The sequence below is a fragment of the Salvelinus namaycush genome, unplaced genomic scaffold, assembly GCF_016432855.1.
Source record: "Salvelinus namaycush isolate Seneca unplaced genomic scaffold, SaNama_1.0 Scaffold735, whole genome shotgun sequence".
Classification (NCBI taxonomy): domain Eukaryota; kingdom Metazoa; phylum Chordata; class Actinopteri; order Salmoniformes; family Salmonidae; genus Salvelinus; species Salvelinus namaycush.
In genome coordinates this window covers 40,829-50,496 of record NW_024061459.1, presented here as the reverse complement: position 1 = coordinate 50,496, position 9,668 = coordinate 40,829, and positions in this window count along the sequence as shown.

The window sequence follows — 9,668 nt, the reverse complement described above, 5'->3', positions numbered from 1 at the left end:
ACCTCAACTACCTGGTACCCCTACACATTGACTCAGTACTGGTACTCCTTATAGTCTCATTATTACCTCAACTACCTGGTACCCTGCACATTGACTCAGTACTGGTTCTCCTTATAGTCTCATTATTACCTCAACTACCTGGTACCCCTGCACATTGACTCAGTACTGGTACTCCTTATAGTCTCATTATTACCTCACCTACCTGGTACCCCTGCACATTGACTCAGTACTGGTGCTCCATATAGCCTCATTATTGTTATTTTGTGTTACTATGTCCTTATTTTTATTTACAAAGGTACAAGGTATCACGTCCGTTGAACAGGTCAGGATTCCATTGCCGCAGGCAGACCAGTAGAAACTGGACCAGCAACACTACAAGGTAACACGTCTGGTGAACAGGTCAGAGTTCATATCCTCAGTCAGACCAGTAGAAACTGGACCAGCAGCACTACAAGGTATCAGGTCTGGTGAACAGGTCAGAGTTCATATCCTCAGTCAGACCAGTAGAAACTGGATCAGCAGCACTACAAGGTATCACGTCTGGTGAACAGGTCAGAGTTCATATCCTCAGTCAGACCAGTAGAACCTGGATCAGCAGTACTACAAGGTATCACGTCTGGTGAACAGGTCAGAGTTCATATCCTCAGTCAGACCAGTAGAAACTGGATCAGCAGCACTACAAGGTATCAGGTCTGGTGAACAGGTCAGAGTTCATATCCTCAGTCAGACCAGTAGAAACTGGATCAGCAGCACTACAAGGTATCACGTCTGGTGAACAGGTCAGAGTTCATATCCTCAGTCAGACCAGTAGAAACTGGATCAGCAGCACTACAAGGTATCACGTCTGGTGAACAGGTCAGAGTTCATATCCTCAGTCAGACCAGTAGAAACTGGATCAGCAGCACTACAAGGTATCACGTCTGGTGGATCATGTATCAATACTGATAGGATGGAAAGAAAGGGAGCGCTGCTCTCAGATCAGTTTTCTCCATTCAAATCTTTCCTCAACATTATAATTATTGTACAATACTGATGACGGATCAGCACCTAGAGAAATATTATCACCTATGGCTGCAAATATTGAGGCGGCTTATTCTAATGCTTACCCAATAAAAATTTACTAAATCACAGATTTGACACATCATTGTGCACATGTTAGGCTACACATTATGAAATATATTGAGACAAATTACAGACCATAGTCTACAAGTAGCAAAATAGAACTCAATTGAACATACAACGTATTTCAATATGATTGAAAGAGGCCTAAAGCCGACTGTTTATATTTTAATGCTTATCTCGGTTTTCATTTGAAACATAATTTTATAAGTCGCTTGTTTGTATCAATTGCAAAGACTTTGGCAACTTTGTATTTCTCGTCAACTTTGTTCTGAATTTATCGACAGTCACAAAGAGACGGATAAACCATGTGATTCTATGTTTAGCAGACATAAAGTCACGCGTGAAGGGCAAAAAAGCATCTAATGACACACTCAGAAGTTCTGTCACGGCCGTCAAAGGGAGGAGACCAAGGAGCAGCGTCGGATGCATACATTCTTCTTTATTACAAATAACGAACACTAAACAAACTAACAAATGAACCGTGAAGCTATACAAAAATGAGTGCTGACAGGCAACTACACATAGACAACTACCCACCAATACAGGTGGGAAAAGGCAACCTAAGTATGGTTCTCAATCAGAGACAACGATAGACAGCTGACTCTGATTGAGAACCACACCCTGCTAAAACAAAGAAATACAAATCATAGAAAAAGGAACATAGAATGCCCACCCAAATCAAACCAAAATAGGGACATAAAAAGCTCTCTACGGTGTGACATGTTTAGATTATGAGCGGTTTCAAGTGCAACGTTAATAACAAAAGTTTTTGGAAACAGCTCAAAGATTTAATGATGCTCCTACGAAGGTTTTAATGATGAACTTTAAGATGCTTTTGGGAAACCAGGTCCTGGATAAAAACATCTGCTAAATTAAAAAGTGAATGTTTTACATACAGGTCTCATATTGCTGTATTTCATCATTTCAAAAATAATAATTATATTGATGTCACAAATGTATCATTTGTACAGATCTTTATTAAACATGTAGTTTTCTCTGAGAGTGAGGCAGATATATATTATTACTGTGTAAAACCTAGCAGTACTACTGATTTCTGAGAGTGAGGCAGATATATATTATTACTGTGTAAAACCTAGCAGTACTACCGATTTCTCTGAGAGTGAGGCAGATATATATATTATTACTGTGTAAAACCGAGCAGTACTACTGATTTCTCTGAGAGTGAGGCAGATATATATTATTACTGTGTAAAACCTAGCAGTACTACTGATTTCTCTGAGAGGCAGATATATATTATTACTGTGTAAAACCTAGCAGTACTACTGATTTCACTGAGAGTGAGGCAGATATATATTATTACTGTGTAAAACCTAGCAGTACTACTGATTTCTCTGAGAGTGAGGCAGATATATATTATTACTGTGTAAAACCTAGCAGTACTACTGATTTCTCTGAGAGGCAGATATATATTATTACTGTGTAAAACCTAGCAGTACTACTGATTTCTCTGAGAGTGAGGCAGATATATATTATTACTGTGTAAAACCTAGCAGTACTACTGATTTCTCTGAGAGTGAGGCAGATATATATTATTACTGTGTAAAACCTAGCAGTACTACTGATTTCTCTGAGAGTGAGGCAGATATATATTATTACTGTGTAACACCTAGCAGTACTACTGATTTCTCTGAGAGTGAGGCAGATATATATTATTACTGTGTAAAACCTAGCAGTACTACTGATTTCTCAGAGTGAGGCAGATATATATTATTACTCTGTAAAACCTAGCAGTACTACTGATTTCACTGAGAGTGAGGCAGATATATATTATTACTATGTAAAACCTAGCAGTACTACTGATTTCTCTGAGAGTGAGGCAGATATATATTATTACTGTGTAAAACCTAGCAGTACTACTGATTTCTCTGAGAGTGAGGCAGATATATATTATTACTGTATAAAACCTAGCAGTACTACTGATTTCTGAGAGTGAGGCAGATATACACTGCTCAAAAAAATAAAGGGAACACTTAAACAACACAATGTAACTCCAAGTCAATCACACTTCTGTGAAATCAAACTGTCCACTTAGGAAGCAACACTGATTGACAATAAATTTCACATGCTGTTGTGCAAATGGAATAGACAAAAGGTGGAAATTATAGGCAATTAGTAAGACACCCCCAATAAAGGAGTAGTTCTGCAGGTGGTGACCACAGACCACTTCTCAGTTCCTATGCTTCCTGGCTGATGTTTTGGTCACTTTTGAATGCTGGCGGTGCTCTCACTCTAGTGGTAGCATGAGACGGAGTCTACAACCCACACAAGTGGCTCAGGTAGTGCAGTTCATCCAGGATGGCACATCAATGCGAGCTGTGGCAAAAAGGTTTGCTGTGTCTGTCAGCGTAGTGTCCAGAGCATGGAGGCGCTACCAGGAGACAGGCCAGTACATCAGGAGACGTGGAGGAGGCCGTAGGAGGGCAACAACCCAGCAGCAGGACCGCTACCTCCGCCTTTGTGCAAGGAGGTGCACTGCCAGAGCCCTGCAAAATGACCTCCAGCAGGCCACAAATGTGCACTGCTCAATAGGGACGCATAGGAACGCAGAGCTTTCTAAATAAGAGTCCCTTCCTGATTGGATTTTTCTCAGGCTTTCGCCTGCAATATCAGTTCTGTTGTACTCACAGACAATATTTTTACAGTTTTGAAACTTTAGAGTGTTTTCTATCGTAAGCTGTCAATTATATGCATATTCTAGCATCTGGTCCTGAGAAATAGGCCGTTTACTTTGGAAAAGTAATTTTTCCAAAAATAAAATATTGCCCCCTAGTTTCAAGTGTCTCTAGTCATTTCTCCTCTCCCATTTTCCCATTTCTTTTTTGTTGTTTTCATAATCCATAGGCTAATCCTTTTTTCCATTTTCATAGTCCTAAAACAATATTAAACAAACACGTTGTGTTTGTGTGTGTGTGTGTGTGTGTGTGTGTGTATGTGTGTGTGTGTGTGTGTGTGTGTGTGTGTGTGTGTGTGTGTGTGTGTGTGTGTGTGTGTGTGTGTGTGTGTGTGTGTGTGTGTGTGTGTGTGTGTGTGTGTGTGTGTATTTGTGTGTGTGTGTGTGTGTGTGTGTGTGTGTGTGTGTGTGTGTGTGTGTGTGTGTGTGTGTGTAATTAATGGGAATAAGTGTGTTTTATATTACCATACAGTATAACATATGATCATTCAACAAGTCTCAAGTTACCTTAACTTCTCCTTTTGATACCTAGAAACATCTACATTAAATGAATTAGTGAAAAGTGAGTTAACATTCTAATGTGAATGATGATGATTTCTAATATTGTGTCTGGTTTCATCCATCAGATTTCTGTGATCTCACACTGGACCTCAACACAGTAGACAGACTCCTCTCTCTGTCTGAGAAGAACAGAAAGGTGACATGGAGGAGAGAGAAGCAGCCGTATCCTGATCACCCAGAGAGATTTGAGGTCCGTGGACAGGTGCTGTGTAGAGAGGGTCTGACTGGGCGCTGTTACTGGGAGGCAGAGTGGAGTGGGAGTTGGGCTGTTATAGGAGTGACATATAAAGGAATTAACAGGAGAGGAAGAGGTGATGACTGTGGTCTTGGATACAATGACAAGTCCTGGAGTCTGCGCTGCTCTGACAACAGTTACTCTGCCTGGCACAATAATAATTCCACTACCATAGACGTCCCCTCCTCCAGCTCCCACAGAGTAGGAGTGTATCTGGACTGGCCAGCCGGCACTCTGTCCTTCTATAGAGCCTCCTCTGACACACTGACCCACCTGATCACATTCACCTCCACATTCACTGAGCCCCTCTATCCAGGGTTTTGGGTTTATGATGCCTCGGTGTCTCTGTGTCAGTGATACACACACACATTGGACACACACACACACACACACTGGACACATACACACACACACACACACTGGACACACACACACACACACACACACACACACACACACACACACACACACACACACACACACACACACACACACACACACACACACTGGACAGACACATACACACTGTACACACACACACACACACACTGGACACACACACACACACACACACACTGGACAGACACATACACACTGTACACACACACACACTGGACACACACACACACACACACACACACTGGACAGACTCATACACACTGTACACACACACACACACACACTGGACACACACACACACACACACACACACACACACACACTGGACACATACACACACACACACACACTGGACACACACACACACACACACACACACACACACTGGACAGACACATACACACTGTACACACACACACACACACACACTGGACACACACACACACACACACACACACACTGGACAGACACATACACACTGTACACACACACACACACACACTGGACACACACACACACACACACACACTGGACAGACACACACACACTGTACACACACACACACACACACACTGGACACACACACACACACACACACACACACACACACACACACACACACACACACACACACACACACACACACACTGGACAGACACATACACACTGTACACACTGTACACACACACACACTGGACACACACACACACACACACACACACTGGACAGACACATACACACTGTACACACACACACTGGACACACACACACTGGACACACACACACACACACACACACACACACACTGGACAGACACACACACACTGGACACATACACACACAGACACTGGACACACACACACACACACACTGCACACACACACACACACACACTGGACACACACACACACACACACACACACACACACACACACACACACTGGACAGACACACACACTTGACACATACACGTACACACACACACACACTGGACACATACACACACACACACACACACTGGACACAAACTGGACACACACACACACACACTGGACACACACTGGACACACACACACACACACTGGACACACACACACACACACACACTGGACACACACACACACTGGACACACACACACACACACACTGGACACACGCACACACTGGACACACACACACACACTGGACAAACACACACACACACACGTGCGTTTCTTCCTATAATTGTGTCAATAACACCGTTAAAATACCAATGTGATCATTTGTTGTCTTTTATGTTGAATAACAAATTGTATAATTATATATGGACATACGCTCCATAGTTGTACAAGTAAACAAGGATATATTGTACTTTTCATAATAAAACATACTTGAAACAAGAAAAGCATGTTAATTGTGAAAACAGTTTGGTTATTGATGTTACGTTTCCTCTGTCAGGTTGACGTTAACCTGCGACTGGTTGAAACATGAAACAAATATGAAATGAAATACAAAACAATTAAATATGTGGAATTGAATTAAACAAATTGTACAACAGAGTGTTGTGATGCTGGGTTACTATAGTAACAGAGTGTTGTGATGCAGGGTTACTATAGCAACAGAGTTCTCTCTCTGCTCTCTCTCTTCTCTCTGCTCTCTCTCGCTCTCTCTGCTATCTGCTCTCTCTCTGCTCTCTCTCTCTCTGTTCTCTCTCTGCTCTCTCTGTTCTCTCTCACTCTGCTCTCTGCTCTCTCTTCTCTCTCTGCTCTCTCTGCGCTCTGCTCTCTGCTCTCCCTCTCTGCTCTCTCTGCCCTCTCTCTTCTCTCTCTCTCTGCTCCCTCTTCTCTCTGTTCTCTGCTCTCTCTGCTCTCTCTGCTCTCTCTCTCTGCTCTCCGCTCTCTCTGCTCTCTTTCTCTCTTTTCTCTGCTCTATCTCTCACTCTCTGCTATCTCTCTCTGCTCTCTCCCTCCCTTCTCGCTCTCTGCTCTCTCTCCCTCTCTCTGTTCGCTCTCTGCTCTCTCTCTCTGCTCTCTCCCTCCCTGCTCGCTCTCTGCTCTCTTCTCTCTCAGCCTGCTCTCTCTCTGCTCTCTGCTCTCTCTGCTCTGCTGTTCTCTCTTTTCTCTGCTCTCTCTCTGCTCTCTCTCTGCTATCTCACTCTCTCTTTGCTTTCTCAGCCTGCTCTCTGCTCTCTCTGTTCTCTGCTCTCTCTCTCCCTCTGCTCTATCTGCTCTCTCTCTGCTCTCGCTCTGCCTTCTCTGCTCTCTCTCACTCTGCCCTCTCTCCTCTCTCTCTGACTCTGCTCTCTCTACTCTCTCTCTCTCTCCATCTGCTCTCTCTCTCCCTCTGCTCTCTCTCTCTCTCGGATCTCTGCTCTCTCTGCTCTCCCTGCTATCTCTCTCTGTTTTCTCTCTCTGCTATCTCAGTATCTGCTCTCTCTTTTCTCTCTGCTCTGCTCTCTGCCCTCTCTGCTATCTCTCTCCCTCTGCTCTCTCTGCTCTCTTCTCTGCTATCTCTCTCCCTCTGCTCTCTCTGCTCTCTCTCTGCTCTCTGATCTCTCTCTGCTCTCTCTGCTCTCTCTCTGTTCTCTGCTCTCTCTCTCCCTCTGCTCTGCTGTTCTCTCTTTTCTCTGCTCTCTCTCTCTCTGCTCTCTCTTGCTCTCTCTGTTTGCTCTCTGCTCTCTGCTTTCCCTCTCTGCTCTCTGCTCTCTCTGTCCTCTCTCTTCTCTCTCTCTCTCTCTCTCTCTCTGTTCTCTGCTCTCTCTGCTCTGCTCTCTCTGCTCTCTCTTTTCTCTGCTCTCTCTCTGCTCTCTCTGCCCTCTCTCTGCTCTCTCTGCTCTCTCCCTCCCTGCTCTCTCTGCTCTCTCTCTGCTCTGCTGTTCTCTCTTTTCTCTGCTATATCTCTCACTCTCTGCTCTCTCCCTCCCTGCTCTCTCTCTGCTCTCTCTCGCTCTCTGCCCTCTCTCTCTCTGCTCTCTCTGCTCTCTGCTCTCTCTGCTCTCTCTAATCTGCTCTCTCTCTCTTCTCTGCTCTCTCTGCCATATCTCTCACTTTCTGCTCTCTCTCTGCTCTCTTCCTCTCTGCTCTCTTAGCCTAATCTCTCTCAGCCTGCTCTCTCTTCTCTCTCAGCCTGCTCTATATGCTCTCTCTCTGCTCTCTCTGCTCTCTGCTCTGCTGTTCTCTCTTTTCTCTGCTCTCTCTCTCTGCTCTCTCTGCTCTCTCTGCTCTCTCTTGCTCTCTCTGCCCTCTCTCTTCTCTCTGCTATATCTTTTACTCTCTGCTCTCTCTCTGCTCTCTCCCTCCCTGCTCTCTCTCGCTCTCTGCTCTCTCTGCTCTGCTGTTCTCTCTTTTCTCTGCTCTCTCTCTGCTCTCTCCCTCCCTGCTCTCTCTCGCTCTCTGCTCTCTCTGCTCTGCTGTTCTCTCTTTTCTCTGCTCTATCTCTCTCTGCTCTCTCTCTCTGCTCTCTCCCTCCCTGTTCTCTCTCTGCTCTCTCTCGCTCTCTCTCGCTCTCTGCTCTCTATTGCTCTCTCTGCTCTCTGCTCTCTCATGCTCTATCTGCTCTCTCATCCCTGCTCTCTGCTCACTCAGCACTCTCTGCTCTCTGTTCTCTCTCTGCTTTCTCTCTGCTCTCTCTCTCTGCCCTCTCTGTTCTCTCTCACTCTGCTCTCTCTCTGCTCTCTCTGCTCTCTCTCTGCTCTCTCTCTGCTCTCTCTCTCTCTGCTCTCTCCCTCCCTGCTCTCTCTCGCTCTCTGCTCTCTCTTCTCAAATCAAATCAAATTTTATTTGTCACATACACATGGTTAGCAGATGTTAATGCGAGTGTAGCGAAATGCTTGTGCTTCTAGTTCCGACAATGCAGTAATAACCAACGAGTAATCTAACCTAACAATTCCACAACTACTACCTTATACACACAAGTGTAAAGGGATAAAGAATATGTACATAAAGATATATGAATGAGTGATGGTACAGAACGGCATAGGCAAGATGCAGTAGATGGTATAGTGTACAGTCTATACATATGAGATGAGTAATGTAGGGTATGTAAACATAAAGTGGCATAGTTTAAAGTGGCTAGTGATACATGTATTACATCGAGATGGCAAGATGCAGTAGAAGATATAGAGTACAGTATATACATATACATATGAGATGAGTAACGTAGGGTATGTAAACATTATATTAAGTGGCATTGTTTAAAGTGGCTAGTGGTACATTTTTACATAATTTCCATCAATTCCCATTATTAAAGTGGCTGGAGTTGAGCCAGTATGTTGGCAGCGGCCACTAAATGTTAGTGGTGGCTGTTTAACAGTCTGATGGCCTTGAGATAGAAGCTGTTTTTCAGTCTCTCGGTCCCAGCTTTGATGCACCTGTACTGACCTCGCCTTCTGGATGATAGCGGGGTGAACAGGCAGTGGCTCGGGTGGTTGTTGTCCTTGATGATCTTTATGGCCTTCCTGTGACATCGGGTGGTGTAGGTGTCCTAGAGGGCAGGTAGTTTGCCCCCGGTGATGCGTTGTGCAGACCTCACTACTTACGCAGTCGTAAGTCGTAATATTACGTCTGTTTTAATGACTACAGTATTGTAGGACTGTTATAAAGTTTTACATTATAATTATTTATTCTCATAACTGACTGTATAAATGTGTAAATGTTTTTATAATGCATTACAGACTGGTGT